General features: G+C 37.6%; 1 non-coding gene across 1 annotated transcript; it reads right to left on the bottom strand.

The window, feature by feature from the left end:
- Positions 1 to 6,379: 6,379 nt before the first annotated feature.
- LOC123644264 lies at positions 6,380 to 6,514 on the bottom strand. The gene has a single exon (XR_006737081.1). It is a non-coding gene; the product is annotated as a U4atac minor spliceosomal RNA (small nuclear RNA).
- Positions 6,515 to 9,121: the final 2,607 nt, after the last annotated feature.

Below are 9,121 nucleotides of genomic sequence, written 5' to 3'. Positions count from 1 at the left end.
AAATTTATTTATTTGTTTATCAATCAACAAAATCTTCACAATTAGTTTTAGAAGAGATTTTTTCCTTCTAATTGAAAACAGGGTTTGTGTAGAGGTTCTAAAGGAATCTATGAATACACATCTGGGAATTTGCTTTTCATCCACAGGACTGGACAAAATGGATGATGAAATTATTCCCGGGAAGCTAGAAAGATGAGAGGATAGTCGGAGGCCCCCAGCCAACAGAGAGGCAGGGAACCCTTCGGGAAAGAAAACCATGTGAGCTACCTGAAAAATTATAAACTGTGGGTGTTAAGATGCAGCTCATTAACTCAGGACCGGAAACCTTGCTCTGGAAATGAGGCTGGCCATTTTTAAGTTATTTATATTTTTCTCTAGTTATTTCCATTTACTTTGCTCTTACTGTTTAGTGAAGATATTTTGGAAATGTCAGCACATGTCAGCTCTGCTAAATGGAACCAAAGAAAAGAACTTTGCGTTTAGGCCAAAATTCCTGGGAGTCAGGTGTGGATGTGTCAAGAGATTCGAAATGAGAAAACCTAAGGAAGGTGAGTGTCACTGAGACAGATCCAGGACCTTTCCCTATCTCGACATATATTTCTGGACCTCTTCTTTAATAGAAGTTTGGAGGGTGTAGTACATTGTTTTGCTCATCAACATACATTTAGTTTTTAGATGTCAAAGGCACACCTTCTTAAAAAGAAACTGATCTCCATCTGTTTAAATTGTAAATTAGATTTGGAAAAAATAGAATCTATATTTTATTCTGTTTTATTACTTTTAGCAATTTCTTCTCTGTATCCTATGTAGAAGAATTTGACTACCACTGTTTAATCACTATTTAATCACTGTTTAATCAGTGTATTGTGAACCACAATACAGATTTAAGCTAATGGCATAATAATTACCCTTAGGTCACTTTCTAAATCCTATCATGCCTGGGCTGAGAAATTCCCAGATTGGTAAAGCATTCCCTCCTTCCCCAAGTGTAGCAGTTGCTTGGAATAGGATTAAGGGTGGGGCAGCACAAAAATGGAGTACCCGCCCTTATCCTTCTTCCCAGGTGGAGCAATTGCTCAAAACAGCACCAAAGCCTAGCACCCTAGAAGAGCTGGAGACCCTAACTACCTATCTAACATTATCTTCAAAACAAAATAAAAGCAATAGCTTTTTTTGGAAGTTGCCATATAAAGAGTGGTTTGAATATTTTTATAGCTCTATAATGATGGAGTGGAATTTAATAATAAGGTGGATAGACTGAGAGGTACAGCAGCTATTTTAACTTATTTTTCTTCCCAGGGAATGTTGAAGTTAAACAGTTGTCAGGGTAAAAGGTTAGAACATATTTTATTGAACAGTTATTTGTTTGATTTAAAACTTTTGAATATTTATGCATATGGTATGTGGGCTTTTGTTTGTATTCCTGCTGGTGTCTCCAGGGTAATGTAGCCTAGTGCAGGGAATGGGAAAGTGCTCCAGGACAAGGGAATAGAGTCCTAGAACTTCCACTAATCAGTGTGACCATGGACAAATCACAACATTTCAGTACCTCAGTTTCCTCTTATATCAAATGAAAATCTTACCTGTGTATTTCACAAAGTGGCCACGTGATTAAATGAGAAAATGAACTTGAAAAATGTTATATCTAAATAATGCCATATATAATTTGTATAGCACTATATATTGCTGCTGCTCTTTGTATTATCCATATACCTTAAACTAGTACATAACCTGTTTTCTATACTGCATATCAGGCAAGACATACTTAAATCTCATGAACTATTTTGATATTATGGCACAATCTTAAGAGTCTTATCAACCTAAGCATATCTTGACATTAGCTTTGAGAGTGTAAGCCAAGGGCAATAAAATGCTTTAGAGTATTGTTTAATCCAGTGTTCCCCAACCACTTTTAGTGCAAAGACTCACAATACTGAAAAAAGAAAGTGTGGACCCATTCATGAGGGTATCTACTGATTGAGAAAAAACATAATAACCCAAATCTACTATCAATCTAGTCACACTTTTAAATGAATTGTACTCTATTAATCATGACAGCATCCACTTACATTTGAAAAAGCATAGGTCATCTTATGTGTGAGACAGTGATTGTGTTTACGGACAGTACCTTATGTGTGTATGGATTCTCAGGCTGTGGACTAATAAGTCCAAGGCCTCCCAGTGATTTTCAGCAGACAGATTGATTTAAGGGATTTGTGGTGGGCATGAAATCATCACTGAATAAATGATTAATTGAAAAAAAGAGAGAAGACTCATAAATAAAATCAGAAATGAAATAGGAGACATTACAACTGATACCACAGGAATACAAAGGATCTTAAGAGCAACTATGAACAATTATATACCAACAAATTGGATAATCTAGAAAAAATGGATAAATTACTAGACACATACAACCTACCAAGATTGAGTCATGAAGAGATAGAAAATTGAATCAGTAATGAAAACCTTCTCATTAAAGAAAAGCCCAGGATCTGAAGGCTTCATTGCTGAATTCTAGCAAACATTTAAAGAACTATTAACAATCCTTCTCAAAATCTTCCAAAAGACAAAAGATTGAAGAAGAGGGAATATTTCCAAATTTAATTTATGAGGGCAGCATCATCCTGATACCAAAGCCAATCAAGGACACCACATGAAAAGAAAATCACAGGCTAATTTATATAGATGAAAAAATCCTCAACAACAAACTAGCAAACTGAATTCAATAGCACATTAAAAGGATCATTAACCACAATCAAGTGAGATTTATTCCAGGGATGCAAGAACGGGTCACCACATGTAAATGTGATATACCACATTATGGGAGATAAAAACCCTAATATGTATCCTAAAAGCGCAGGCAACATGATCATCTCAGTAGATGCAGAAAATGCATTAGACAAAATTCAATATCCTTTCATAACAAAAATAATCAACAAATTAGGTATAGAAGGAATGTATCTCAACACAGCAAAGGCCATATATGACAAATTCATAGCTAACATCTTAATCAATGATGAAAAGTTGAAAGCTTTTCCTCTAAGATCTGGAACAAGACAAGGATGCCCACTCTTGCCACTTCTGTTCAACATAGTACTGGAGGTCCTAGCCAGAGCAATTAGGCAATAGATAGGGATAATCTTATACACAGAAAACTTTAAAGATCCCACCAAAAAACTATTAGAACTAATAAACAAATTCAATAAAATTGCAGAGTACAAAATCAATACACAAAAATCAGTAGAGTTTCTGTATGCTAGCAATGAACTATTCAAAAAAGAAATAAAGAAAACAATCCCATTTACAATAGCTACAAAAAATAAAATACTTAGGAATAAATTTAACCAAGGAGGTGAAAGACCTGTACACTGAAACATATAAAACAGTGATGAAAGGAATTGAAGAAAACACAAATAAATGAAAAGATATCTCTTGTTTGTAGATAGGAAGAATTAATATTATTAAAATGTCCCTTCTACCCAAAGCAATCTACAGATTCAATGCAATCTCTTTCAAAATATTAATGATATTTTTCACAGGAATAGAAAAAACAATTCTAAAATTTGTATGGAACCACAAAAGACCCTGAATAGCCAAAGGAATCTTGAGCAAAAAGAACAAAGCTGGAGGCATCTCACTACCTGATTTCAAAATATACAAAGCTATAGTGGTCATGTCAACATGCTACTGGAATAAAAATGGACACATAGACCAATGGAACAGAATAAAGAACCCAGAAATAAATCCACACTTTTATGGTCAATTGATTATTGACAAAGCTGCAAATGGAGAAAGGACATTCTCTTCAATATATGGTGTTGGAACAACTGGATATCCACATGCAGAAGAATGATATTAGACCCTTATCTCACACCACATACAAAAATCAATTCAAAATGAGTTAAAGATGTATGTATAAGAACTGAAACTGTAAAACTGCTCTAAGAAAACATAGGGGTAAAGCTCCATGAAACTGGTTTGGGCAGTGATTTTTAAATACGTACTCTAAAAGCACAGGCAATAAAAGCAAAAATAGACAAATGGGATTATATCAAACTAAAAAGCTTCTACACAGCCAAAGAAATCAACAGAGTGAAGAGACAATCTATGGAATGGGAGAAAATATTTGGAAACCATATATCTGATATGGGGTTAAATATCTAAAACATAAAAGGAACTCAAACAACTTAATAGCAAGAAAACAAATAACCTGATTAAAAAATGGGCAACAGATCTTAATAGACATTTATCAAAAGAAGACATACAAATGGACAAAAGGTATATGAAAAAATGCTCCACATCACTAATCATCAGAGAAATGTAAATCAAAACTACAATTACATATTATCTCACGTCTGTTAGAATGGCTATTGTCAAACAGACAAAAGATAAAAAATGTTGGCGAGGATGTGCAGAAAAGGGAAGTCTTGTGCACAGTTGGTAGGAATGTAAATTAGTACAGCCATTATGGAAAACAATATGGAGGTTCTTCAAAAAATTAAAAATAGAACTACATATGTTCCAGCAACCCCACTGCTGGGTATATGTCCAAAAGAAATAAAATCAGTATGTCAAGGAGATATCTGCACTCCCATGTTTATTGCAGCACTATTCACAATAGCTAAGATATGGAATCCACCTAAGCATCCATCAAGGGTTGAATGGATAAAGAAAATGTAGTATCTATACAATGGAATGTTATTCAGCCTTAATAAAGAAGAAAGTCCCGTCATTTGTGACAACATGGATGAATCTGGAGGATGTTATGTTACATGCAATAAGCTAGGCACAGAAAGATAAATACCACATGATCTCACTTAATGTGGATTCTAAAAAAGTTGAACTTACAGAAGTAGAGAGAAGAATAGTGGCTACCATGGGCTGGTGAAGGAGGTTTGGGGAGATGTTGGTCAAAGTATACTAAATTTAATTTATATAGGAGGAATAAGGTCAAAAGATCTATTGTATAACTTGGTGACTACAGTTAATAATTTTATAATGATGTATTATGTTATTGAAAATTGCCAAAAGTGTAGATTTTAAGTGTTCTCACCACAAAAAATAAGTATGTGAGATAATTCATGTGTTAATTGAAATTAGTCATTCTACAATGTATACATATTTCAAAATAACATGCTGTACATAAGTATATATAATTTTTGTCAATTAAAAATAAATTCAAGAAATAATTAATAGAGTTAACCTACTGTGTATTAATCACCCACCATATACTGTGCAAGGGTTTAGACAAAGAGTTGACCTCATGAAGCTTATAATCAAGTAGAGAGAACAAGGGAAGTCTAAAACTGCCAATAAGATGAGCTGAATGTAGGAGGAGCGCAGGAGGCAGTTCTGTGGGAATTAACGGTTGCATTCAAACCTAGCAGGGATCAGAAAAAGTTTCATGAAGATCATGACGTTGGTGTTTTATCTTCAAAGAAGGATGGGCTTTTGGAAGGCAGAGATAACCCACCTAACATTTGTCCAGAGCCTTCCATATATGAGGTACTTTACATGTTACTACGGTAACCACTCTCAAACAATATTACTAGGTTTTGGCAGTTTTTTCCAAGTCTTTTAAAAAGGAAGAAGCTGGAGCTTAGACAGAAGTTCCAAAACATGTTCAAAGTCAAACAATTGGGAAAGACTGGTATTAGGTTTAGATTCTCAGGCTTTCTGAGGGCTTTCACCTCACCATCCTTGTCCATCAAGAAGGCTGGGTTCTTGCTCCCTTAACCCCTCTGTAAGGAAAAGAGGCCTGTGTGCAGAGGACTGATGTAACAGAAAGGAAACTTTACGGATCTAGTCCCCCGAAAGGGCCCGTTGGCTGAATAAATTCGTTCTGGGTCTTAGTTTGCTTACATGAAGGTCTGTTTTTCAGATTAAACCTTGAGATATGAAGCAGTGGATTCCATTTTGCTAATTTTATTCAACAATTTGGGGGAAAAACTTCATTTTGAATTTTTGTGTTCCTAAGGGGTTTGTCATGTGTATGCTCAAACATTCCATTTTTCTGTGTGGACTAATCCTATGTGTAAGTGAGAGTGTGTGTGTGTTTATAAAAGCCCAGAGAATGGAGCACTGTTGTTTGCTGGGCAGATAATGGTATCAGCACTTGTAAACGTCACTCTCAGGTATTAGGATCTTTGTCAGTGATCAGCATTCCTGATAGCTGGAGGTAGGAGGGCCCTATGTTTCCTCCCCATGACCTCACCAATGAGTGAACAGCGCAATGAAAATAAGTCTCAACATAACTCATGCAAACACTTATCAGCATGATCCAATCCATGAGAAAGAAAATCCAATGGGCTCTACCTTTAACATGCATATCAAATCCTACTACTTCTTCTTTCTTTTTTGAAAAAAGATTTTTCTTTTTTCCAAAAATTGCACCGAGTTAAAGCAAAGCTCTAGTTGATGCAGGTGTGTTGTGTACGTTGTATGGGGGTTAGCAGTACTGCCCTCACTAGGTGCTCATTGGACAGTAGCCCCATCCCAAGAAAAGGATGGTTAAATTCTACCACTTCTTCTTATCCCCACTGTGCCACTTGGATCCGAGCCACCTTTATCACTAATCAGGATGACAGCCACGGCCCCCTCCCTGCTTTCAGCCTTGCCCACCTTGAGACTATTCTCAACACAGCAGTCAGAGTTGCTCTTGTAAAACCTGAGTCAAATTACTTCACTCCTCTGCATGGACTCTTGTGATCGATCCCCTTCTCACTCAGAGTAAAAGTCAAAGTCCTAACAATGGCCCACAGGCCCTCCATGATCCGGTCCCCATTACCTCACTCCCTCAGACCATCTGTTTCAGGGACCCTGGCCTCCTTGCCCCTCCCAGAATACCACATGCTCACTCCACATGCTTTGTGGTGGCTGGCCTTTTGACTGGAATGGGAACCTCCCATTCCCATATATCTGCTTCACTCCCTCATCTCTTTCAAGTCTTTGTTCAAGCGTCATCTTCTCAATGAAGCCCAGATTGCCCACATCATTCAATATTGCAACTTGGCAACCCTCCTCCCTCTTAACATGCTCAACTTTTAAAAAAATTTTCCACATCAGTATGAGTTTCTAATATACTGTGTAATTTACACATGTTAGGTCTGTTGTTTATTGTCTATCTCCCTCTGCTAGAATATAAGCTCCATGGGGGGCATGGTCTTTGCTTTGCTTACTCATAATATCTCAAGCACCTAGAATAATGCCCAATACATAGCAGGCACTCAAAAAGTATATATTGAATTAAATAAATGAAACAGGTACCTGCCCTGCCCTGTAACGGGTTAATCTGTCTGAATAAACTCAACAAAATCCTAATCCCCTATCCTTTTAGGCACTTTGATAAACACTCTGAATGAAAGGTTCACTCTGAAGTGTATACAACAGTATTCTCTGGGCTGGATCAGTAAGTCATCTGGGCAGATTATGAGAGTGTGGGAATAAAGGCTATTGGACTAAATGGAGCTCAGACTTCTGAGCTGGCTGGATGTTTACCCCGGAGTTCTTAATGGCAATATTCTTGGTAAGAAAATTTCAACAATATATGTGATTTTTAGGGAGTATTGTATTGGGTGAGGGAAAAATGGATGCACATATCCAAAGGCAGCACCAAATCTGACAGACAAACAGTCTGCAGGTAAGGCTAGATCAAGGCCTCTCACCCCTGCAAACACTAGGGAATATTGCATCCTTCCTTCAAGAAATCATTGTTTCAAAGGGTTTGCCATTTGATTTTCTCACTGTGTTCCTTTGCTATGGTAAAAATGGTAAATCTTTTTTTTAAAATCTACTTTTCAAAAAGTAAATTACAAAGGGAATGCTCATCCTTATGTTCAAATTTATAAGAAAATGGCAAACTCAGACAGGATGCTCCCATAGCTGGGGCAAGGTTCTGGTCAGGTTTTCCAACCAAGTTTTCATCTATTGTTTTCCAATCAAAGAACTAAAATGATGTCTCAACAAAGGTAAAATAAATCATTGTTAATTTTGATGATATGAAAGTGATTCACCAAAGTAGGTTAATTTAGTAATAACAAAAATATTTCCAAAGCTGACATTCTCAATGAACAAATACAAAGCAAAACTCTGTATATTTTTGCTGCTTGAAAAAGCACAGGTACAGTACCTCCTCAGAGTCTCTCGGCCTCATTTTTCTCCAGGTTTCTGAGCTCTTTGCCCTGCCCCAGTGTCGGCCTCCTGAAGCAGATCGAGCCTCAGCTCCTGGGAGACAGGCTTCCATCAGAGAAACAGAACCTTTTTGAGTGTGTTGAATAAGGAATTTATTATAGGAGTTAGATCTTCACAACGGTGGGAGAAGCTGGAGAAGTAAAAGTCTGAAAAGGGGGAAGGATCAGAGACCAGCCCTGGTTCAGGCAAAAGCGTCCAAGCTTGCAGGGAAATCTGAACACTAGGCACATTCAGCTGCTGCAGTGAGACCCCCTGAGGGCTGGTGTAGAAATATGCAGAAGGTTGTTGGGTCTTTGTGACCCCTGCCTCTGTGAGTCTCTGTGAAGAGTCTGTTAGCTAGGCCTGTGGTCAGTTATTCATCAGAGCAGAATACAGAACAGGCAAGAGTGAGAACTCTCTTGCCTCTCATCTCATTGGTTAGAAATTGCATTTGTCTCCCGTCTCCTCTAACCAATGATGACTTTCAGAATGTACTGGCTGCTGCTTTACTTTTGCTTCGTAAGCTTAGACAGCTTCAGTTTTGTCCATCTGGACAAATATAGACCTGTAGCATCCAGGGAAGGGGATTTGAGGAAACAGTTTCTAGCATAACCAATGTGCCTAAGGGACAACCCAGCACAAGTACCATACCTTGGCTGCAGAGCCAAGGGGTCAGATGACTCAACCTGGAAGCTGGGAGAACTAATGACCAGTAGGGTAAATTTTGACCCATAGGAGATGGGAGGTAGCTTGCAGGTAAATTTCTTCCTTGGGCCTGTCTTTGAAAGACTATTCTTGGGGACTTCCTTTCATAGAGCCTGTCCACAGACACTTTATATGGCCAAGCAATTGGCTGTGTCTTTTCAGGTTCATGGAGCACAGGCCAGGTTGGTAACATGTCACCATGTATTTGTTTCCTATTCTTCCCTGTCTCACTTCCCCTTTTTTC

This window comes from Lemur catta, chromosome 8, assembly GCF_020740605.2.
Source record: "Lemur catta isolate mLemCat1 chromosome 8, mLemCat1.pri, whole genome shotgun sequence".
Classification (NCBI taxonomy): Eukaryota; Metazoa; Chordata; class Mammalia; order Primates; family Lemuridae; genus Lemur; species Lemur catta.
Note: the sequence above shows the minus strand (reverse complement) of the source record. Positions and strands in the feature narration are given on the sequence as shown.